The following is a 26,625-nucleotide window of genomic DNA, read 5'->3' as shown; positions in this document are numbered from 1 at the left end:
TTAATTCACCTTTCAGCAGTACAAAAACCTAAAACACAAGGCCAAATCTACACTGGATTTTCTTACTAAGAAGACAGCAAATATTCCTACTTAAAAATCTATGGCAAAACCTGAAAATGGTTGTCTAGAAATGATCAATAACAAATTTGAAAGATCTTGAAAAATGTTGAAATAATTATGGGCAAATGTTGTACAGTCCAGGTGTGGAAAGCTCTTAGAGACTTACCCAGAAAGACTCACAGCTGTGATCGCTGCCAAAGGTACTTCTACAAAGTATTTACTCAGGGCTGTGAATACTTATGTAAATTAGATATTTCTGTATTTCATTTTCAATAAATTTGCAAACATTTTGAAAAACATGTCATTATGGGGTATTGCGTGTTCATGGGTGAGAAAATATATTTAACAATTTTGAATTCAGGCTGTAACTCAACAAAATGTGGAATAAGTCAAGCGTTATTAATACTTTCTGAAGTCACAGTATATAGGGAACGGATCAGAGGTAGCGGGTCATAAACGTTTTAAATGTTGAATATTTACCCATGTCCATTTGATCTGTTTTGCCCTGTAATCATGGCCAGTTTGGAAGCCTTTGTTTAGGCCTCTTGAAGTGCAAGTAATATAAAAACACCTAGTATTCAATAGTATGCTGTAAAATGCAAAGCCAACCTGCTTGCTCCAACTCTTTGTAATTACTGAAGAAAAATACTAAAGAAAAAATGTCTCAGTTTCATAATCACTTTTACTGTATTGTACTGTGTTTCATTGCTGTGGCATCTAGTTACCGTACTTATCTCTGTATTGGAACTCTCCAGAGATGGTCTAAGATATATCATAAGATATTTTGTTGTAATTGCAATTATTTTGAAGACAAATGTATACTTAACTACAACAACATTTACAGTTACGGTAACAGAAACGTTTTACTTGCTATGACTGTGTTGTGATATGTTTTTTTATATCACCTTGGTTTAATGCACTGATTGTAAGTTGCTAAGAACAAGAGTGTTCGCTAAATTACGTAAATGTATAAATGTAAAAATGAAAACTTGCTAAGGACACTGGGTAATATGTAACTGTATGGGTAATTTCAGTTATATCAGTGGTGTGTATTTATGGATGCCAAGGGAAGCCAGGCTTCCCCAAAACATTTAGCAAGAATACAAATAAAAAATATACAATCATTTACCTTTCATCTCTCTGTGTTTCATAATTTTCCTTCAATTCGCAAGAGGCTGAATGTATCTCACCAGAGAAAGTATCCGAGCAAACGAAATAGCGCCCATATGTCTCTGTATGTCTGTCTGATGATGTCTGGTCCAAAAGAGTATGACATTGTTCCCCCCATAGCATTGAATGCAAGGGAAGTCAGCAAGCATTTGGCCTCCATTGATAAAAATAAATATATAAAATAATAGACAACCAGCGTTGAGCTAAACTGAGTGAGCTCAACTGTGAATGGTCCTGGCGCACCAACAAAATCACTTTGGGTCTGGCTTCATTCCAATCGCATCGAGAGCATATGTCATTGACAGAAACTCGTTGTGCATCTCATTGTGTCATTGTCCTCAGGTGGCTAGCTAGCTAAAATTGGCCCTTTCCTAAATTAGCCATTGATAGAAATAGGGATTTGGACTTGTGGTTTTACTTAATTCTCCATACTGGCCAATGATTATAATGGCGATTATGATCCATCCATAAATTCATACATTGTCAATTGGTGACCAGTCATTCAGGGCAGCTGGGGCAGATCCACAATTTTAGGGGGGTTTGCCTGTTTTTAGGGGGGCTTGCCTGTTTTGCTTGTTATTTTGACGTTAATACGTGTCACATATCAGTTTGCAAACAATGTAAAAAAATGTATAATCATTGAGACAATAAAACCGCATACAAACATGGTCTCTTTTTTGCTTTCTTGAGTAAGCCAGCTGCAAAATGCAGGGGTTTCGGCTGCTTTCTGTGGTGGTGGGGCTAGCCAGCAGAAATACAGAGCGTTGACCCTGATTGGCTCAGTTTTCTGTCACTCATGGGACAGTACGTTACCCCAAATGTTATGGTTAGAGTTCGAAAAATTTTGCCCGTAGAGTTATATTAGAAGTGCCCATCCAAATAGGCTCAAGGTCATTGGCCACAGATAGAATGACATCAAATCACGTTATATCTACAGTAGCTTTGATTGGACTGATCATGTCAATATTTTACTTTCAAAGTCTTAGCTAGCAGTCATTCTCATAAATCAAGCTGACAATCTACTGGCAAATCCTTTTTAGTCCTTGTCATTTGAAGAGAAATAATGAAGAGAAATTATAGATAAAACGTATCAGTGCTCATCGGCCATTGGACATAAAGATTACACAACAAGTTGGAAATCGCAAATTCAACAATGAGTCGTGGAAGGAAGGGATCAGTGGCTAACTGCAAGCAGTACAAAGCAATCAGTAACAGTAGCCTGCTATTCAATCGAAAGGCTGTGTTTTTTTCCCCAAGGACTCACCATAAATCCAGAGAATGACAGACTTTGATGACAAAACCGCCGCGCCACCTTCATGTTTAAGTGAGCTTATCAGAAGCCAAGGTGATTCCAAAAATGTCTTGTATGCTGCTGCATAAATTATGTACTATGCAAGGGAGCTATGTATACTGTAGCTGAGAAACTAATACTAAGTGTATGTTGTGTAGTAAGCTGTTAGTAGCCCATGTGCCTGACCCTAATAATTTGATATTCACCAACGCGGTATTGTAAACACATCAGTCGTGGCCGGTGTGTGCTTGTTTGCCTATGACCTGTTTTAGAGAGATGTAATCATTGAATATTGTAAGAGCTTTCATTGTCTGTTTATATGTAAGAACAGCCCATGTTCTGAATTCTGTCGCTGTACATTTCATAAGTGCTGAACAAATAGTTATATAGACTACGTGGCGGCAGGTAGCACTTAACCCACTGTTCCCCGGGCGCCGAAGACGTGGATGTCGATTAAGGCAGCCCCCCGCAGCCCCCCGCAACTCTCTTATTCAGATTTCAGTTGAATGCATTCAGTTGTGCAACTGACTAGGTATACCTCTTTCCCTTTCGCTCATTAATGTCTTAATCGAAATTAAGGATTGCCTCTTATCCGCTTGTCGTCCTCTTATGCAATAGTTTGTACATCTCAATTGTCAGTAGAAACCACATTTGTTTAAGCAAGTCAGCCATATACGCTATGTTTTTTTAAAGGGCAGTAAATGAGGCTGAATGAACTGTAGCAGTGGCAAGGCGTTGTTGGGATTCTGCTGTTGGGACAGCTTTATGTTGGCCCTAACAGTTTGTGGACACCGTTTGTCACCGTTATAGTGCAATTAATGTATTGTTTAGTGTTGTGTTGTGGCTTTGCTGGCATGCATCCCACATTTTCTTTGTTTGCCCCACCAAGATGTACATGCTAAAATTGCCACTGATTGTGCCCCTGGCCTGAGAAGATTGATGTTCAATATGTAGCAAGACGTAGAAGGTTAATGTTAACAAACTAAGAGTTGCCCATGAAAGGAAGTAAGGCTAGCAAGCAAGCATTTTAGCCAGGTTGCCTAGGACAACAAAAAATGAAAGCATGTACTGTATCACAGAGTGATAGACCCTTTCATCAAATTCAAAGAGAGGAGGATGGCATTGGCATTTTTTTCTACTTGCACTAACGCACATGCATACATGCACACACACAAAGAAATCAGAACCATGGACTGCCACATCATACTGTATTTCGCTTAGGTTGATTGGACTAAATAGTTTTTGGTATTGTTTAGTTTTCACTGTATTAGACTAAGTATAGGTGATTTGATGATTTTGAATATTGAAGTTGAAACGGTGCAGGAATAGTCGAGGCAGCTCGTGTTTTCTTTTAAACTTGCAGTAACTCTCTGTGGTTCTAAATCAATAGTTGTTTAGTGGGCCAAATATGTCGGAAGCATTGACTTGTTTGACCGTGCTGTAGATCATGTAACTGTTTGTTACATGCAATATGCTTTGTGGACTTCACCGGATAGAGGTTGCTCTCCAGTTTTGTGATGAAACAAAGGTTAGGTTGAATGTATCCTGCGACTATGTCTTCTTCTTGTCTCGGCCGTGGGCCTGTATATCACGGTCGCAAAACATATGAACTAACAGGTTATAGAGCAAACAACGCAATTATCACGACACAGGTTGTAATATGTTTTTTTTTTCTGGCTAGGCTTCCCCAGTCATTTTACAGACGCACCACTACTGATTTAAGTGTACATTTGATTACAGTAAAACAAAATGTACCGTAAAATTGCTTACCATTAAATTGAGTAATATACTGGCCAATTGCTGCCAGTAAGTTCCCTGTACATTTTACAGGAAATGTTTTACAGTGTGTGTGTGTGTGTGTGTGTGTGTGTGTTTCCTGTTTACATCTTAATAAATGCATGATTCTATTGTATACACCGTCTCTATCAATGCTCCCACTGTACTCTCTGATAATCTGAACACCAATCTAAATGCACATCAAATGTAATATTTCTTTGTCTGAACATTTAGGATTTTCACCTAATCAGGAGGAGTTTTGCTGGCCACAGCTATTTTAACACCGGGGCAAAGAGCGGCCCAGTCAGCTTGGTCTGCATTCCAGTGAAATGTGCATCAAAAGGCACACTATTCCCTATAGTGCACTGCTTTTGACCTTAGACTTATGGTTTCTGGTCAAAAGTAGTGCACTACATATGGAATAGGGATGCAACCCATATTTGGGACAAGGGGTCATGATATAGGCTGAAATGTGAAAACACTTTGCCATAAATCAACTGAGGTCACAAGATGGTCACTGGATAATTTGATTAGCTGTATTACTGATCTTTGATTCCAAAGATGATTTAAGCACATTGTTCTTAGCTCTAACAAATAGCTACATTTCAATATTCATTCAAACCAGATATAGGCATAATTCACTATTTTGTGTGTATATATATATATATATATGTTTTCTTTTTTATCATGAAAAAGCATTTAAACGTCAGCTAAATGTATGCAGAAGATGCAACATTGCGACAGTGAGACGATTTATACCATAGAGTTTCCCAACCAGCCAAATCCAAAACATTTGCAGTTTTATTTCCCCATAGAATTGTAAAACTAGTTGATAAAAAGTTATCTTTGCTTCACAGAACAACAGGGTTTCTGATATTTTCTAAAAGGAACTATGATATCCCAGATATGGCTCTTTTTGGTGCTTGACTCCCCTGTGCTCTCTTATTCATGTTCATGTTGTGCCACTACCATTGATCTTTACTGTTGTGTTTGTGGACTATGGTGTTATGATGTATGTAAGGACACACTTATAGATGGTATTTTTTTCCCTTCTTCACGTTGTGTGTCAGAGAGACAGAGAGAGAAAGAGGATACCCTTTCATAAACAGACAAAGATTCCACTAATTTACCATGGCTGCTTCTTTTTACCTGCTTTTAGGAATGTCTGAAAGGGGTAGGGGGTTAAAAACATGGCAATTAAAAGCCACCTAAAGACCTAGTCATGATTCATGCATTTTCACAGTGTGAATGGTTGTCTGCTGTTTTTCCTGTAAATTCATTAACCTCTAGGGGCTATGTGGGACGCAAGCGTGCCACCCGTGGTGCACCCTATCAACAACAGGTGCATTTCAAGAGCGGCAAATTTGAAACCAATTAAATGTCAAAATTCTAATTTTTCAAACATACAACTATCTTACACCCTTTGAAAGATAAACATCTCCTTAATCTAACCACGTTGTCCGATTTCAAAAAGGTTTTACGGCGAAAGCATAAAGTTAGATTATGTTAGGAGAGTACATTGACAATAGCTGTGTGTAATGTTTTGTCAATTCAAAGACAGGGATCACCAAAACCATAAAATCAGCTAAAATTATGCACTAACCTTTGACAATCTCCATCAGATGACACTCCTAGGACATTATGTTAGACAATACATGCATTTTTAGTTCTATCAAGTTCATATTTATATCCAAAAACAGCGTTTTACTATGGCGTTGATGTTCAGGAAATCGTTTCCCTCCAATAACCGGCAGTCAAGTCAGCACAACAAATTAAATAAATACTATTCGAAAACATTGGTAAAATATTATATTGTCATTCAAAGAATTATAGATTTACATCTCTTGAACGCAACCGGATTGCCAGATTTAAAAATAACCTTACTGGGAAATCACACATTGCAATAAGCTGAGCACTGCGCCCAGAAAAATACGCTTTGCGATACAGACTAACCGCCATGTTGGAGAGATCTAAAATCGAAAATACTATGTAAATAATCCATTACCTTTGATTCTCTTCATCAGATGTCACTTCCAGGAATCCCAGGTCCATAACGAATGTAGTTTTGTTCGAAAAAGCTCATCATTTATGTCCAAAAAGCTCCGTGTTGTTGGCACATGATCTATGCCAGCCGGACTTCACTTCATGAACGAGGGGAAAAAAAATATTTTTGTTCGTTCAAACATGTCAAACGTTGTATAGCATAAATCATTATTGCCTTTTTTAACCAGAACATGAATAATATTCAAGGCGGACGATTGCGTTCTCTTTTAAAACGTATTGGAACGAGAGTACCCAACATGAACTCGCGCGCCAGAGTCTAATCGGCCATCACCGTTCCATGGCTCTTGTTCGGTCAGATCTCACAGTAGAAGACTCAAAACACTTTGTAAAGGCTGGTGACATCTAGTGGAAGCAATAGGAAGTGCTCAAACATTAATAAGCCCCTGTGTGTTTCAATGGCATAGGCTTAAAGGTAATTCAACACATCAGGTATCCACTTCCTGTCAGAATCTGTCTCAGGGTTTTGACTGCCATATGAGTTCTGTTATACTTACAGACACCATTCAAACAGTTTTAGAAAATTCAGAGTGTTTTCTATCCAAACCTGAACAAAAATATGCATATTCTAGCTTCTGAGTTGGTGTAGGAGGCAGTTAAAAATGGGCACATATTTTTTTCAAAATTCTCAATTGTCCTAGCCCTAATTAACACTACCATTGTTTAGCACCTCCTTAATTTGAAATACAAACAGCCTCCATGGTTTAACAACACCCTCCACCCATCCCTATTTGCCAGTTAACCACTTATATGTATAAAACGTGAACATAGTTACAGGTAATATATTACGTCTTCTGTCTGAAATGGCTAGGAGAGAAAAGGAGAAAGAGAAAGAAAGTGAGAGAGAGAGACAGAGAGACAAACTGGCCCAACACCCACTATTACACCCGCCCAAGTCCCATAGTGCAACCTAAGAGGTATGTATCAGATGCTCAACATGCTCTGCTCACAGCTACTGTGATGGTCCGGGTGTAAATAACACAAAAACAACACTAGACACTACAGAACACAAAGCTTTTACTATCTCATCCTGGAATATACAAGGTCTGAGGTAATGTGCTTTTGGGCTAAAGAGCGGGAACCCAGACCTCGTCAAAGAAAATGGAAATACAGACATTGTCATCCTACAAGAAACATGGTTTAAAGGACACATTGTTTGCCCTCTAGGTTACAGAGCTGGAAGTCCCATCCACCAAACTATCATGTCTGAAACAGGGAAGAGACTCAGGGGGTATGCTAATTTGATATAGAGCAGACCTAACCCATTCTATTAAAAGTCAAAACAGGAACATTTTACATTTGGCCAGAAATGAATATGGAAATTATCTAAACAGAGAAAGATGTTCTCATGTGTGCTACCTATATCCCCCCAATAGAATCCCCATACTTTAATGATGACAGCTTCTCCATCCTAGAGGGGGAGATCAAGAATTTCCAAGCTCAGGGACATGTACTATTCTGTGGTGACAAAAATGCCAGAGCTGGACCCAGAAAACCTTAGCCTACGCCTTCACTATAGTGAATCACTAAAACAATACAGAAATACTCTATGGAAAAAGAAGGAACAGCACGTCATAAATCAGCTCAATGTAATTGAATAATCAATAGAATCTAACCACTTCTGGGAAAATTGGAAAACTCGAAACAAACGACACCATAAAGAGTTATCTATCAAAAACGGCGATGTATGGATAAACCACTTCTCTAATCTTTATGGCTCTACAACAAAGAACAAACAGCAAAAACATATACAGTTGAAGTCTGAAGTTTACATACACTTAGGTTGGAGTCATTAAAACTCATTTTCAACCACTTCACAAATTTCTTGTTAACAATCTATAGTTTTGGCAAGTCGGTTAGGACATCTACTTTGTGCATGACACAAGTATTTTTTCCAACAATTATTTACAGACAAAATATTTCACTTGTAATTCATTGTATCACATTTCCAGTGGGTCAGAAGTTTATATACACCAAGTTGACTGTGCCTTTAAACTGCTTGGAAAATTCTAGAAAATGATGTCATGGCTTTAGAAGCTTCGGATAGGCTAATTGACATAATTTGAGTCAATTGGAGGTGTATCTGTGGATGTATTTCAAGGCCTACCTTCAAACTCAGTGCCTCTTTGCTTGACATCATGGGAAAATCAAAATAAATCAGCCAAGACAACAGAAAAAAAATTGTAGACCTCAACAAGTCTGGTTCATCCTTGGGAACAATTTCCAAATGCCTGAAGGTACCACGTTCATCTGTACAAACAATAGTAAGCAAGTATAAACGCCATGGGCCCACGCAGCCGTCATACCGCTCAGGAAGGAGACGCATTCTGTCTCCTAGAGATGAATGTACTTTGGTGTGAAAAGTGCAAATCAATCCCAGAACAACAGCAAAGGATCTTGTGAAGATGCTGATGGAAACAGGTACAGTAAATTGAGTCCTATATCGACATAACCTGAAAGGCTGCTTAGCAAGGAAGAAGCCACTGCTCCAAAACCACCACAAAAAAAGCCAGACTATGGTTTGCAACTGCACATGGGGACAAATATCGAACTTTTTGTAGAAATGTCCTCTGGTCTGATGAAACAAAAATATAACTATTTGGCCATAATGACCATCGTTATGTTTGGAGGAAAAAGGGGGAGGCTTGCAAGCCAAAGAACACCATCCCAACCGTGAAGAACGGGGGTGGCAGCATCATGTTGTGGGGGTGCTTTGCTGCAGGAGGGACTGATGCACTTCACAAAATAGATGGCATCATGAGGGAGGAATATTAAGTGGATATATTGAAGCAACATCTCAAGACATCAGTCAGGAAGTTAAAGCTTGGTCGCAAATGGGTCTTCCAAATGGACAATGACCCCAAGCATACTTCCAAAGTTGTGGCAAAATGGCTTAAGGACAACAAAGTCAAGGTATTCGAGTGGCCATTACAAAGCCCTGACCTCAATCCTATAGAACATTTGTGGGCAGAACTGAAAAAGTGTGTGCGAGCAAGGAGGCCTACAAACCTGACTCAGTTACACCAGCACTGTCAGGAGAAATGGGCCAAAATTCACCCAACTTATTGTGGGAAGCTTGTGGAAGGCTAATCGAAACGTTTGACCCAACTTAAACATTTTAAAGGCAATGCTACCATATACTAATTAAGTGTATGTAAACTTCTACCCACTGGGAATGTGATGAAAGAAATAAAAGCTGAAATAAATAATTCTCTCTATTACTATTCTGACATTTCACATTCTTAAATAAAGTGATGGTCCTAACTTACCTAAGACAGGGAATTTTTACCAGGATTAAATGTCAGGAATTGTGAAAAACTGAGTTTAAATGTAGTTGGCTAAGGTGTATGTAAACTTCCGACTTCAACTGTACATGATCAAATACAAATATTAGAATCAACTATTAAAGACCAGAACCTACTGGATTCTCCAAATACATTGAATGAACTACAGGACAAAATACAAACCCTCCAACCCAAAAAGGCCTGTGGGGTTGATGGTATCATAAATGAAGTGATAAAATATACAGACCACATATTCCATTTGGCTATACTTAAACTCTTTAACATCATCCTCAGCTCTGGCATCTTCCCCAATATTTGGAACCAAGGACTGATCACCCCAATCCACAAAAGTGGAGACTAATTTGACCCCAATAACTAACGGGGGATATGCGTCAACAGCAATCTTGGGGAAAATCCTCTGCATTATCATTAACCTGCAGACTCTTACATTTCCTCAGCGAAAACAATTTACTGAGAAAAAGTCAAATTAGCTTTTTACCTAATTACCATATGACACCCATGCATTCACCCTGCACACCCTAATTGACAAACAAACAAACAAAAACAAAGGCAAAGTCTTCTGGTGCTTTGTTGTTTTCAAAAAAAGCATTAGACTCAATTTGGCATGAGGGTCTGCAATACAAATTCATGGAAAGTGGTGTTGGGGGAAAAACATACAACATTATAAAATCCATGTACACAAACAACAAGTGTGCATTTAAAATTGGCAAAAAATACACACATTTCTTTCCACAGGGCCGGGGGCTGAAACAGGGATGCAGCTTAAGCCCCACCCTCTTCAATATATATATATATATCAACAAATTAGCGAGGGCTCTAGAACAGTCTGCAGTACTCGGCCTCACCCTACTAGAATCTGAAGTCAAATGTCTATGTGCTTCTGTCCCCAAACATGGAGGGCCTATAGCAGCACCTATATCTTCCGCACAGATTCTGTCAGACCTGGGCCCTGACTGTAAATCTCAGTAAGACAAAAATAATGGTGTTCCAAAAAAGGCCCAGCTGCCAGGACTACAAATACAATTCCATTTAGACACTGTTGCCCTAGAGCGTGCAAAAAACTACACATACCTCGGCCTAAACATCAGCGTCACAGGTAACTTCCACAAAGCTGCGAATGATCTGAGAGAAGGCAAAAAAGGCCTTCTATGCCATCAAAAGGAACATAAAAATCTGACTTAGGTTCTAGCTAAAAATACTTGAATCAGTTATAGAACCCATTGCCCTTTATGGTTGTGAGGTCTGGTGTCCGCTCGCCAACCAAGAATTCACAAAATGGGACAAACACCAAATTGAGACTGCAAGATACGTTAAATTCTACAACCACCTAAAAGGAAGCAATTCCTAAACCGTCCATAACAAAGTCTTTACCTACAGAGAAATTAACCTGGAGAAGAGCCCCCTAAGCAAGCTGGTCCTGGGGCTCTGTTCACAAATACAAACAGACCCACAGAGCCCCAGGACAGCAACACAATTAGACCCAACCAAATCATGAGAAAACAAGAAGATAATTGCTTGACACATTAACAAAATTAACAAAAAAACCTAGCATACTAGAATGCTATTTGGCCCTAAACAGAGAGTATACAGTGGCAGAATACCTGACCACTGTGACTGACCCAAACTTAAGGAAAGCTACTGAGATAGGCTGCCGAAGGCAGACCTGGCTCTCAAGAGAAGACAGGCTATGTGCACACTGCCCACAAAATGAGGTGGAAACTGAGCTGCCCTTCCTAACCTCCTGCCAAATCTATGACAATATTAGAGACACATATTTCCCTCAGATTACACAGACCCACAAAAAAAATTGTAAACAAATATACTATTTTGATAAACTCCCATATTTATTGGGTGAAATACCACGTTGTGCAATCACAGCAGCAAGATGTGTGATGTTCTTGTTGCCACAAGAAAAGGGCAACCAGTGAAGAAAATACCCCATTGTAAATACAACCTATAGGTATATTTATTTATTTTCCATTTAACTATTTGCACATTATTACAACACTGAACTGTATATAGACATAGTATGACATTTGAATTGTCTAACTTTTTTGAGTGTATTGTTTACTGTTAATGTTTACCGTTTTATTTCACTTTTGTTTAATATCTATTTCACTTGCTTTGGCAATGTAAAGATATGTTTCTATGCCAATAAAGCCCCTTAAATTGAAATTGAGAAAGAGAGAGACAAAGAGAGAGAGAGAGGAAGACAATGAGAAAGAGGAGAGAATAGGAGAGAGTAAGAGAGAGAGAGAGACCATGCAGCCGTGAAACAAGTCAGTATTCAACGTTCCTCCATGCCTGTGGCACTGATGTCTCTCCTACAGGAAAAGGGGGCCGAACAGGCCCCCATTAACATCGGAGGGGCTGCAGTGGAGCAGGTCGAGAGTTTCAAGTTCCTTGGTGTCCACATCACCAACGAACTATCATGGTCCAAACATACCAAGACAGTCGTAAATAGGGCACGACAAAACCTTTTCCCCCTCAGGAAAAGATTTGGCATGGATCCCCAGATCCTCAAAGGGTTCTACAGCTGCACCATCGAGAGCATCCTTACCGGTTGCATCACCGCCTGGTATGGCAACTGCTCGGCATCTGACCGTAAGGCGCTACAGAGGGTAGTGCGAACGGCCAGTACATCACTGGGGCCAAGCTTCCTGCTATCCAGAAACCATATAATAGGCGGTGTCAGAAGAAAACCCAGAAGATTGTCAGAGACTCCAGTCACCCAAGTTATAGACTATTATCTCTGCTACCGCATGGCAAGCGGTACCAGAGCGTCAAGTCTAGGACCAAAAGTCTCCTCAAAAACTTCTACCCCCAAGCCATTAGACTGCTGAACAATTCATAAAAATCGCCACCGGACAATTTACATTGACCCCCCTCTTGTACACTGCTGCTACTCGCTGTTTGTTTGTTACCTATGCATATTCACTTCGCCCCCACCTGTACATAGCCTCGTTATTATTATTCGTATTGTGTGACTTTTTATTATTACTTTTTATTTTAGCCTACTTGGTAAATATTTTCTTCTTCTTGAACTGCACTGTTGGTTAAGGGCTTGCAAATAAGCACTTCACAGTAAAGTCTACACTTGTTGTATTTGGCGCTTGTGGCAAATAAAGTTTGATTTGATTTGAAGATGGTGTTAAAACCGTCCGCTAGGGGCAACAGTGAGCGCTATTACCTTCAAGTAGGTTTCGGTATTGCTAGGGTGTTGTGGACTGGGACTTATGGTGCCAAAGGTGGAATGTGGAATCCAGCGATTGAAAGTTATTTGTATTTTTCCTTTAAGCCTATCTAAAATCTTAACCCTTACCTTAACCATTCGGAGTTAATGCCTGAACTTAACCTGAAACACACATTTTGTTTAGAAGAATTTCGAAATTTGACTTTTCTGAAACATGGATAAACTTCTAATTCTGACGTGAGACTGTGAGAGTTAGTTGAGACCAAGACCAAAACAGAATTCATAAATATTCACAAAACCAATATTGAGGCTATCCAGGCCCATTCAGTAGGGAGGATTTGGTCAAGAGCCACAGTCAGTCATTGTCAATCAGTGGCTGATCTTTCAATAGAACATGCCAGATGTAGAAATCCCTCTGGCTCAGTGAATAGCTACAGTTTGATGCTTGGTTGGGAGGACAGCTCCAAAGTGAAAGCTTGGGAGAGTTCCAGGAATGCAACTCATGCAACTAACACCCTGGGGAGGAAACAACTCTTGCAGGCCTGCTGTTTGTGACGATTTATAAAGAACTCCCCATAGTTCAGTAAATAAAATTAGAAACCACAAACTAAATAATTTACATATTTTGCCCACTATAGATTTTTTTATTTGTGTTTAGAGGAAAAAATATTATTGCCACACTTTATGTAATTCAAGTTTTCTATATTATCCACACTTCAAGGTTAACATTTGAATACTTACAAAAAGGCAGGCAAACAGTAGCCTACCTTATTCTTACATGCTAAATAGGCCTATCCTACTGGTCACAGATGTCAGTTCATCTAGTTTTGAGTTGTCAACTAACATGAATTCAACATGAAATGAACAAAAAATGTCACCATGTCATTGGATTTAGGTTCAAAGTTGGGTGAAAAAAAGAGAAATGCCCTTACATTGACGACTTTTTGTAAATCCAATTAGTTTTCCACATTGATTCAACATCATCACATATATTTTTGGAGGTTGAAATTCCATGGAAATAACGTTGATTCACCAGGTTTTGTCCAGTGGGATATGTCAATATATTTGGACATTTCTTCATTAGGCCTATATTATTTGCTACCACATGAATATTAGTGGTCTTACATTCAGGCTGAGGTTTTCAAATTGAGCTGACAATAATATATAATTTCTCTCCATCCTTCTGTTGAAGTAGCCTACATCAGTCCGTTCAAACATGCCTCCACAGCGCAGCAAGCTGTTCATTATTTTCTCTCGGACGATTTCTCCCCCTGCCCTGTATCAGGGACTTGTGAATGACAGCCAATCGGAGGCTGTGCCCTTTCCTTCAGCCTCCCCTGACATACACATAGAGAAGTGATGCTGCCTACGCGAAAAAGCTAAACGCAGTTGAGGAACAGCCTTGAAGCTCTTTTGGAACTGCTGCAGTGAACGAAAGGATACACTTCGCCCTCATCTCACCAACTACCCCTTCGCTATCGTTGGATTTCTCCAACTGAATAAGAACTCCGGTGGCAGGTGAGTGAAACGATCAAATCAACTTTATATATATATATATATATATATATATATATATATATCGATGTGAACATCTTTGCAGCTTTGTGATTTGTGGCCAAATGAAAGGTTGTCCCGATATATAAGGCTACTGTTTGAAAACTGCCGAGTCAAGTGCTATTGCGACCTAGAGGTTAGGCTATTGGTGTAATTTATTGACCGTTGTACATGAATTGATTTCCAGGTAGCATTATACGTTATATGTTCAATAGTTGATTCATAAATAAGGGTAAGTCTAGGCGACTTAACTTTAGAGTACATCGCTGGAAGTTGCTTGGAATATCACTCGATGTGTAATTATGCCGCATTCACGTAACCAGCCGGAACTACGAAACTCGGAAATGTTCGACTCGCTAACTGGTTGAACGCGGCACGTGTAGCCTATAACTAGTTAGCAAGTCGGACATTTCCGAGTTTCCTAGTTCCGACTACCACATAAACGCGGCATTAGACATAATGGACCACTGTGCCAACTTTAGGTTTTCGTTTATTATAGGCCACGATGTTGCATAATGTATTGTGGATACTATTATTTATTTGACTCCTTCAGATCAGATGTACAGTAGGCTGCAGTAGCACTGTGCTGGCACCACAAGTCAACACATCATGGAGAGTATCAAACGGAGGGAGGTCCACCTTATATCTCCTTAATTAATATAATGACATCTGAATATTTTTTATGTAATATTCATTGTTTGTTGTGCTATATGTGCTATATGAAATGTTCTCATTCTTCTTAATTCTTCCCCACTGGTTATGCTACGGATATCGATGCAGGTAGCCTAAAGGCTACAGTAGAATAGGCTACATGCGTTGATGGAAATATGAAATTCTTTCTCTCTGTACAGTTGGCTGGTGTAGCCTGAAGCACACTGGCCAGACCATGATTTGAATAGGCTCCAGGAGATGCCAGGATTTTTCCAAGTATGCCTCCTCAAGTGCGCCCTCAGTCATATTACATTAAGTCATAACGTTTGAGGCTTTTACAGTATTAATTTGGACTAGGTACATTCGGGTAGGCCTGTAGGCTATGCAATTCTTCAACACCTTTGCATTCTCATCAGCTTTTTAGTTGGGGGGGGGGGGGGGGGGGGCCCACCTCGCTGCCATTTTTTTTGCCATGGGCAGAGAGAAAAAAGTTGCAGTTTTACAGCTAATTTCCTGCATTTCTACCCATTTTGTCACAGGGTGGAGTAAGATGTATGCAGTATTAAAGCTAATTTCCTGCAATTCTGCACATGTTGTAATGACATCTGAGTGAGAAATGACTAACAAAATCAATGGGGACCCCTCGAAGTCAGGGCCCCTGTTCAAGTGCCCTATATGCCCGGTCGGTATTCAGACGTGATTACTACAAGCTTAGATAGCTGGCTAGACTAATTACCAATCCAACAATTGTTAGTTGGCATGGCTAATTGAGTGGCTGTCAGTGACTGACATAAGATAAAACTTTGCTTTGTATGTGTACAGTGGGGAGAACAAGTATTTTATACACTGCCGATTTTGCAGGTTTTCCTACTTACAAAGCATGTAGAGGTTTGTCATTTTTATCATAGGTACACTTCAACTGTGAGAGACGGAATCTAAAACAAAAATCCAGAAAGTCACATTGTATGATTTTTAAGTAATTCATTTGCATTTTATTGCATGACATAAGTATTTGATCACCTACCAACCAGGAAGAATTCCGGCTCTCACAGACCTGTTAGTGTTTCTTTAAGAAACCTTCCTGTTCTCCACTCATTACCTGTATTAACTGCACCTGTTTGAACTCGTTACCTGTATAAAAGACACCTGTCCACACACTCAATCAAACAGACTCCAACCTCTCCACAATGGCCAAGACCAGAGAGCTGTGTAAGGACATCAGGGATAAAATTGTAGACCTGCACAAGGCTGGGATGGGCTACAGGACAATAGGCAAGCAGCTTGGTGAGAAGGCAACAGCTGTTGGTGGAATTATTCGAAAATGGAAGAAGTTCAAGATGATGGTCAATCACCCTCGGTCTGGGGCTCCATGCAAGATCTCACCTCGTGGGGCATCTATGATCATGAGGAAGGTGAGGGATCAGCCCAGAACTACACGGCAGGACCTGGTCAATGACCTGAAGAGAGCTGGGACCACAGTCTCAAAGAAAACCATTAGTAACACTACGCCGTCATGGATTAAAATCTTGCAGTGCACGCAAGGTCCCCCTGCTCAAGCCAGCGCATGTCCAGGCCCGTCTGAAGTTTGCCAATGACCATCTGGATGATCCAGATGAGGAATGGGAGAAGGTCATGTGGTCTGATGAGACAAAAATAGAGATTTTTTGTCTAAACTCCACTCGCCGTGTTTGGAGGAAGAAGAAGGATGAGTACAACCCCAAGAACACCATCCCAACCATGAAGCATGGAGGTGGAAACATCATTCTTTGGGGATGCTTTTCTGCAAAGGGGACAGGACGACTGCACCGTATTGAGGGGAGGATGGATGGGGCCATGTATCACGAGATCTTAGCCAACAACTTCCTTCCCTCTGTAAGAGCATTGAAGATGGGTCGTGGCTGGGTCTTCCAACATGACACCGACCCGAAACACACAGCCAGGGCAACTAAGGAGTGGCTCCGTAAGAAGCATCTCAAGGTCCTGGAGTGGCCTAGCCAGTCTCCAGACCTGAACCCAATAGAAAATCTTTGGAGGGAGCTGAAAGTCCGTATTGCCCAGCGACAGCCCCGAAACCTGAAGGATCTGGAGAAGGTCTGTATGGAGGAGTGGGCCAAAATCCCTGCGCAGTGTGTGCAAACCTGGTCAAAAACTACAGGAAACGTATGATCTCTGTAATTGCAAACAAAGGTTTCTGTACCAAATATTAAGTTCTGCTTGTCTGATGTATCAAATACTTATGTCATGCAATAAAATGCAAATTAATTACTTATAAATCATACAATGTTATTTTCTGGATTTTTGTTTTAGATTCCGTCTCTCACAGTTGAAGTGTACCTATGATAAAAAATTACAGACCTCTACATGCTTTGTAAGTAGGAAAACCTGCAAAATCGGCAGTGTATCAAATACTTGTTCTCCCCACTGTATGTATATATATATGCCAGAAATGTATGGGGGATTGGAAGTGATGCAGTTAATTACATTGATGGAAGCTACAATCTATCTGCAATATTAAAGCTGATCTACACCCTAAAAAAAATAAAATTGAGACCCAGACTGAGCCCCCCCATACGGTCAGGGGCCCTAAAAGGACCATTTATGTCGCTTATGCCTGGAACCTTAATAACTTTAATTGCTTGCATGAGTTTGATTGAGCTGTATTCTTTGGGTTGGTTAGGCCTACCTTATGCACCTTGCTTGGACAATATGGCAGTTGATTATTTCCTAGTGTTTTTTTTTGTTTTGTGCCATTTAGCCTATATCATAAACTTCACTCTTAACAGGCCCTTTGCTCTGTACACCTTAGCTTGTGCAGCATATAAATTACTTCATGTTTCATGCTTCAGTTACAAAAAATATTGTGCTTAAAAAAAGCATTAGATTAGAAACTACATTCTCAAATTGTGGGAACGTCAGGTGAGCGCTACTGGGTGTTGTCTAGATGGATTACAGTTTATGTCAACATTGACTTTTCGTAGCTGGTTAGAACTTACACAGCAGGTTAGGATAATTTACATAGCAGGTTAGGATAATTTGATTAAAGCTAGGAACATTTTGAGGGTTCGCAAAAATGTTACGTCAATTTGGCGTAAACTGAATCCCTTCTAGACATGACCATGCTGTTGGTCATGCGCACTGCATTCTGGGAATCTGCCTATTCCTCAAAACCTTTGGAGAAAAAATGACACATTTAGGCATACCTCACTGTATATACACAAAGATAAAAAAAGAATCACTGTTAAATTAAAGTTGATATGTAAAAGTAATTAATTATTCAAACATCCATATTTTGTGTTTTAATGCTTGATAAAGTTATCCAGGCCTTCCTCTAGCCTCCAGATTGCTTCATGTTGGTTATATTGCTCTAGATCTCTAAAGCCTGCAGTGATATGCCTGGAGGAGGCCAAGAAGTTGTTAGGGGGAGTTGACTAAGTAGGCTACCAGGGGAATATGCTGCAAGAATATTACCCTCTCTCACACATTCAAATGAGCAGATCATGTACTACAGTACATGCTTAAAAAAAATAAGATTGTACGCTGTTGACAGAGACTTGTGCAATGGGTAGCTCATGCATTACATTAAGATGTTGGCTTTGGAAATAAAATGCGTTTTACATTGACACTTGGAAGGAGTTGTGTTATAGGCCTAATGCTGATATGTTTTTCATAATTCACCCATCTGCATTTGAAAATTACTTATCACCATTTTGTTTGCATAAGACAGATGACAGCAGTTTGGTACTGTAAAATAACTTACTAGTGTGACGAGACCAAGGCTTTTGCAACAGAACAGATTTCATGGCTCAGTTTTTACATACATTTTGGTTTGAAGTTGGAAGATGAAAGAGAGAGAGTAGCATAAGATCGGTGTCTGATCAAAGACATACAGCAAACATGTCAGGGACTGAATATTTATAGCCTCTGAAAATAGACATTCCTCTGTGTGTGTGCCCCCGTGCATGGATGTGTGTGTACTGTGTGTGTGGTGTATGTCCGTGTGTAGAAGCATGTGTGTGATTGTGTGTCCGAGTGTGTGCGCATGGGTGTGTGGTGTATGTGTGTGTGTGGGGGGGGGGACGGACGGACGACAGAGGATAAGGGAATAGCCATATCATGGAATTTGTTTTGACAGGTAAGGGAATAGATATATCAAAACCATTATTCTTCAAGGCCTTGAAATGAATGCTTTGGAGTCAACATTTCATCAATCCATTTTTTAAAATCAACTATCTAGTATATTCCACAGGTAATTTGCGTCATCAGTTTAGGGCAAATCCAAAGGCTGGATGTTGTTATGAGGTGATGCTGATTACCTGTGTTCTCAATCTGCTCGTTCTCTCTCTCCCTGTCTCTCTTTCTCTCTCCTGTCTTCACTATCTCTCATCTCTTGAGTGTTAGTGTGATGATGATGACATCACAGGATGTGGGTAAACCCGATGGCCGGGCTGTCTGTGATGACCAATGACCCATTGCTGATTACATTATGTCCGCTCCAGATGGACAGCGTCATTTTGATGTGTCCTGCTCCAGAATCATAATATTGAACCTTTCAAGTCCTCAGTCCTCCAAGCAGCAGCATCTGGTCTTAATGAAATCACATCCCCATGCCCACTGACTATCTGTACCACTTCACAGTGACACACAAAACTAATTGCGTTCTTTCTGTGTGTGTGTGTGCACATGCGTATGTTTTGATGTATTAGTAGTCAGTCACATAATACCTTGGGGCACCTTGATTATTTCTGTGCGTTAGTGAAGGTCCATATATGTTGTGATTATCATGGCTGTGGTTGTATTGAAAGAAAGGGTATGGAGTTTGACAATTGTTCATTTGGATATTCCTGGGTTTAACTCAAATGGAGGATGTACTCACTAGAATGTTTGAAGAATTGCCTTTAGTATTTTGCCCATACAAAGAAACATGCCCCCTTCTGGACAGAAGAGATATGGAAACTATATGACAGGTGTTTATGACTGCTGACTTGTCATCACCAAAACTAAGCATTTTGAAGTTTCTTTGAGAACAATGCCAACCTGGTAACTATGTGCTAATGGTGTATCTTCATTCAGAAAGGTATGGTCAGAACATTTTTAACTGAACTCAAGCAAAATAACAGTTAAGATGTGGTGCTGACATCCCAAACATTTGAGACGTCTGTATTTTGGTTATTCTGAGTGTTTGTGGAGGTCAGTGTTCTTTTTTTGTTGTTGATTTTTGTACAAATATTGTCCGCTGGCCAAAATAATAACACCATTCTACAGTAGAATCTCAGTTGTTAATTATCTCAGTAATAACTTTAGTAACAGCATAGTTGTTACGTAGGTATTACTATGTAATTACATGGTAATAGGGAGTAGTGATATCAGTTATTACACAATTGGAACAAGGACTGTAATTACAGATCCACTTGCTGATGGTTATTCCATTACTAATGTTATTACACATTTCCTGTTCCACTATGTAATTAATGTTTTGTAATAACACGTATAAAAGTAAATTGTGAGTTAACATGTTTATAACGGCCAATAAATTGTGACCTCGTTACATGTAACCACACAGTGCCGCTACCATCAAATCCCCCACTTAATCCCAGGGTTGATTCCATCTTGAGCTAATGATGGAAATAGGCTGGTAACAACAATTACATACACACCAGTGTTGGGGTCAATTCCATTTCAATTCCAGTCGATTCAGGAAGTACACTGAAATTCCTATTCCACTTATTTTCAATGCTTTTAAAATGAATTGGAATTTCGTTTACTTTCTGAATTGGGTGGAATTGAAACCCTGAGACACACACACACACACACACACAACCCCCCCCCCCCCCACACACACACACCAGAGACAGCGCGAAGCAAAAGGTATAAGGTTCTCAACACGCTTCTCAGCACAATTTAACAAGATATATTAGTCACCCAGGAGGCAGCAAAAAGCCAGCCGTCCATAGTGCTCAGCAGACTGGGCTCTGACTGGGGAAGAGAGATAGTGATTTACCACAAAGCCCTGTAGACCATGGCACCATTTCAGAGGCTGGGAAGTCACATGATTGAGGCATGGCCGTGAAAGCCCACACATACAGTAGCTAGTTACCTCTTTTTATTTTTTCTTAGGGATAAAGGCTTGGAAAGAGTTGGAATTAGGGTAAGGGGGATTTGCGGTGGCTAAAATGCAGGTTTTAGCTAAATAGTTGTGTTTGGACTGTGCTGTGAGCTGTAAGGTATGAAAGATAAACAACTCCACCTTATATAAACTTAGATCGGGTGCTGAATCCTCGTGCTGTGCATAGTCCAAACAACAAAAATAGGAGAGCACTCCGGTGATTAAACTGAAATGAACATATTTGTATTAACGCACAAACTTAGAGTATGAGCCCTTCTTCAGCGTGCATAGGAGGCAATGGCAATCAATGTTATAGATTCACAAAGTCAGTATTGATCCAATCAAGAGATGCAATGCAGACTTTTCTATGACGCATCATGTGTTCCCTCAGTAGTATTATAGTATGTGTCTAATCTGTGCTGTGAGCTATAAGGTGTGGACAGATACTGTAGATGAAGACACTCATACAGCAGCACACATTCACACACACTCAGATCCTACCTCGCGTCCAGCCGCTTCACTCTGTCTGGTTATAAGGATTCCTGGCAGTAAACAGCCCAGGGGCTTAACTCCAATACTACAGACAGGGAACGTCCCAAATTGAACCTTATTCCCAATATAGTGCACTACTTTTGACCAGGGCCCATAGGGATCTGGTCAACAGTAGTGCACTATGTAGGGAATAAGGTGCCATTTGGGACGAAGGCACAGACTGCACTAAGTGGCCTGAGGATGTTAAACAGTGTCTGGGGGGCAGAACAGAAAAGAACATGACAGTCAGTTAATAAGTGTTAAGAAGAAGACCAAGTGGAGAACAGACGACAACAATGTCTGTCTGACTGACTCAACATACTGTACAGCACAGGAGGGTCTGACTGGTGTTAGAGAAGAGGAAGGGATCCTATTGACTGTTGGATAAGAATGGGGCAATAAGAAGAGATCACAGATCCAAGCAGAAGACGAGGAGTATTAGTGGCTAGCTTTGATACATAGACAAGGAATGGGTCTGTGTGTGTTTGTGTCTGACTCGCTAGAGCAGGGGCTGTGGGAGAGGAGAGGAGCGAGGGATCTAGCTAAATAGGATGATAATGACACATGCTTACTCCTGCAGGGCCTGCCATTGTTCTGTCAGCACAGCAGAGAACTGTCAACTACAGAGAACGCTAAGACCAAGGAAGATTTGGGTGTGATAGACTGTTTGTCTGTCAGTGTGTGTATGAATGTGTGTGTGTGTATGTTGGCAGCAGAGGGGGGGTGATATGATTTCCACACCCTAATAGTCTTCAGAAGTAATTATGCAGGTTATTGCATATGACTTGTAACACGTCGGCTCAGTGAATGTTCACAGTGTGACAGGCTGTCCTTGTGCATTAGCCTAGGGGCTGTGCTTCTGTCCTGCTGCTGGCCAAAACCCTCCTCTTACACCCAGCCCATTCAGGCAGGCAGGCAATCATTCTTTTATTTTTTATTTTTTTCTATCTCTCTCTCTCTCTCTCTCTCTCTCTCTCTCTCTCTACACTCACACACACACACACTTTTTAGTAGCACATTCACACGAATCTGCATGATAAAATGTTTCACATGAAGTATGTAAACATTTCTCATTTATTTCCCAAGGCAAAACTGGTCAGCATCCTATCTCAACTGAACTATCAAATACTGGAGGGTAGAAATGGTTCTAAAACACCGGTCCAAGATTTGCCAATCAGAAAGGGGAGGAGTCAAGGTTCGAATGACTGTCAGTTGTCAGAAAGCAGAATATTATTTCCAAGTAAAGCTCTCTCGCTCTCTCTCCCTCTCTGGTTCGTGGAACAACACTTGAAAATGTAGGATTTTATAGCATCTCTCAAATCTCTCTCACTCTCGCTCACTCTGTGTGTACTGTATGTGTTTCTCTCTTTCTCTTTGCTGTTGATGGCTTCCCTGCCTGTTGTGGCACTGATACTGTATCTGGACTTTCCTTTCCCAACAGTCCTCTCTCAGCACATTTTACTAGTTGTACCTTATACTGAAGAAGAACAGCTAACCTTTACAACAGGCTTTCATACACTCTTAAATATTAAGGTGCAAGTTGGAACCAAATAAGGTTCTTGAGAGCGATACCATAGGGTAGCCATTCCACAGTCTCTGAAGAAGCATAAATGGGATGGTTTTTTAAAGAACCATACAATAATCCAAAACCAGAAATGTTTCTGTCCTCCAGGACCAGAATTGAATAGCCCCGCTGTTGGGTTTCAAGCCTTATTTGCATATTTCCCAGGGTGTCTTTCAAGTAGTGATGGGAAACAGGCTTTCTGAACCCTTTGGGGCTTTCACCAAATTGTGCCGAAAAACTGTTAATTACTCAGAGCTTTTAACAGACAGCACATTTGTGACTTTTATCACATTTCAGGAGAACACCCAGATGCAGACAGTGTCGAAGTAACAAAGGTTTATTACTAGAACAGGGGGCAGGCAAAACGACAGGTCAAGGGCAGGCAGAGGTCAGTAATCCAGATCAGAGTCCATAAAATACAGAACGGCAGGCAGTCTCGGGGTCAGGGCAGGCAGAGGTCAATAATCCAGGGTGGTGTGACAAGGTACAGAATAGCAGGCAGGCTGAGGGTCAGGGTAGGCAGAATGGTCAAAACCGGAAAAACTAGAAAAACAGGAACTACAGTTAACAACATACAAACAGAGAACACAGGTATAATACACTGGGGGAAATGGGGAAGATGGGCGACACCAGGAGGGGGTGGAGACAAGCACAAAGACAGTTGAAACAGATCAGGGTGTGACAACTTTTGCTGGTCAGGAATAAATATATAAAAATTATATAGTACCAGTCAAAAGTTTGGACACACCAACTCATTCAAGGTTTTTTATTATTTTTTATTATTATTTTCTACATTTGTAGAATAATAGTGAAGACATCAAAACTATGCAATAATACATATGGAATCATGTAGAAACCAAAAAAGTGTTAAACAAATCAAAATATATTTTATATTTGACATTTTTCAAAGTAGCCACCCTTTGCCTTGATGATAGCATTGCACACTCTTGGCATTCTCACAACAAGTTTCACTTGGAATGCTTTTCCAACAATCTTGAAGGAGTCCCCACATATTTGAGTACTTTTTCGGGTGATTGTGAAGGCCAAGTCATCTGAGGCATCACTCCATCACTCTCCTTCTTGGTCAAATAGCCCGTACACAGCCTGGGGGGGTTGGGTCATAATCCTGTTGAAAAATAAATGATAGTTCCATTAAGCGCAAACCAGATGGGATGGCGTATCGCTGCAGAATACGGTGGTAGCCATGCTGGTTAAGTGTGCCTTAAATTTTAAATAAATCACTGACAGTGTCACCAGCAAGCCACCCCCACACCATCCACCGGTCTAATGTCCATTGCTCGTATTTCTTGGCCCAAGCAAGTCTCTTCATCTTATTGGTGTCCTTTAGTAGTGGTTTCTTTGCAGCAATTACACCATGAATGCCTGATTGACGCAGTCTCCTCTGAACTGTTGATGTTGAGATGTGTCTGTTACTTGAACTCTGTGAAACATTTATTTGGGCTGCAATTTCTGAGGTGCAGTTAACTCTAATGAACTTATCCTCTGCAGCAGAGGTGACTCTGGGTCTTCCTTTCCTGTGGCAGTCCTCATAAGAGCCAGTTTCATCATAGCGCTTCATGGTTTTTGCGACTTGCAAAACGTTATTGAAAATTTTCCGCATTGACTGACCTTCAATTCTTAAAGCAATGATGGACTGTCGTTTCTCTTTGCTTATTTGAGCTGTTTTTGCCATAATATGGACTTGGTCTCTTACCAAATAAGGCTATCTTCTGTATAATCTTCTGTATAAACTGTGCATCCAGAGTATTATTTAGGATGCTGGATAAATAAAACCAATTATTTGAACAACAATTGCAAGATAGTGTGGTTTTTCAAAAATATATTTTTCAACCATAATTTCAACGATTTAGAAAACAAATGTAATCTTTATGTGTATTTTATCCTCTCTCGACAAGATTAGAGTCACTGCTCTACAGGCTGAGCCAACTGTCAGGTGATAACTAGAGAAGAATATCTGGACTTAAGTCAAATCAAATCAAATGGTATTAGTCACATGCGCCGAATACAACAGTGAAATGCTTACTTACGAGCCCCTAACAAACAATGCAGTTTAAAAAAATACGGACAGGAATAAGAAATTAAAGTAACAAGTAATTAAAGAGCAGCAGTAAAATTACAGTAGCGAAGCTATATACAGGGGGGTACCGGTACAGAGTCAATGTTGTTTTGGTTCCAAATAATCCATAGTTATATTCAAATACCTCCATTTTGTTTGTGCGTTCAGGTCACTATCCGAAGGGTGACGCGCGAGCGCATTTCATGACCAAAAAAATTCAAAATATTCCATTACCGTACTTCGAAGCATGTCAAACGCTGTTTAAAATCAATTTTTATGCGATTTTTCTCGTAAAATAGCGATAATATTCCAACCGGGCGACGTTGTATTCATTCAAAGGCTGGAAGAAAAAAATGGAGAATTCTCATGAACGCGCTTCTCAGTCTCACTGTTCCCAGGCTGACCACTCACAAACAGAGCTGCTGTACTTCGCCCAGAGACTGCAGACACCCCATTACACTTTCTGGCGCCTTCTGAGAGCCAATGGAAGCCTTAGAAAATGTCACGTTACAGCAGAGATGCTGTATTTTCGATAGAGATGCAACTGAAGGACAACAAATTGTCAGACAGGGCACTTCCTGTATGGAATCTTCTCAGGTTTTGGCCTGCCATATGAGTTTTGTTATACTCACAGACACCATTCAAACAGTTTTAGAAAGCATACATGTAATCCCAGATGTGGCCCTACAAGCTTGTTGGAATGGTACAATACAAGCTGTCTAGAGAGTGACAGTCAGAAAATGACCATGTACTAATAATGCAACAATACCACAGTGTATACATAGGCCTATCGGTGGGGCCAGGGGCTGGGGTCCCTTCTGTATTTTACATGTCCTCAGTCAGTCCCTTTGTGAAAAGGTCACCCTTTGAGACCCAAAACAGCTGAACACAGTGCCGTGACACACTTAACTGACAGGTGGATTTGTATGGGCTGTGAAGGCCTCCAATTACTTTCTGACGTGTCTGCTCATCAAAGAGAAAGAGAGCAAGGACCTGTCAGAGAGGCTGGTGTGTGCGTGTGTGCGTGTGTGTGTGTGTTTAACTATATTTGTGGGAACCAGAAGTCCCCACAAGAATAGTAAACAAACAAGGTGAAATGTTATTTCTAGGGGGTTTAGGGTTAAGGTTAGAAGTAGTGTTAGGGTTAGGATTAGGTTTAGGGTTAGTTTTAGGGTTTGCATTAAGGTTAGATTTCTGGGTTAAGGTACTCATTAGGGTTAGGTTTAGGGTGAGGTTAGGGAAAATAGGATTTTGAAGGGGACTGAATTGTGTGTCCCCACAATGTTAGT

General features: G+C 40.3%; 1 protein-coding gene across 1 annotated transcript in view; it reads left to right on the top strand.

Moving 5' to 3' along the window:
* The first annotated feature begins 14,159 nt into the window (after window positions 1-14,159).
* The window catches only part of LOC115195866 (cadherin-6-like), a 97,627-nt gene continuing 85,161 nt past the window's right edge, over window positions 14,160-26,625 (top strand). Inside the window, exon 1 of the mRNA XM_029756183.1 lies at window positions 14,160-14,374. The gene's annotated coding sequence lies outside the window, so the exon portion shown is untranslated. The remainder of the gene's footprint in view (window positions 14,375-26,625) is intronic.

The sequence above is a fragment of the Salmo trutta genome, chromosome 6 (genome assembly GCF_901001165.1).
Source record: "Salmo trutta chromosome 6, fSalTru1.1, whole genome shotgun sequence".
Lineage (NCBI taxonomy): Eukaryota > Metazoa > Chordata > Actinopteri > Salmoniformes > Salmonidae > Salmo > Salmo trutta.
The sequence above is the reverse complement of the archived record's forward strand: the minus strand, read 5'-3'. Positions and strand labels throughout refer to the sequence as shown.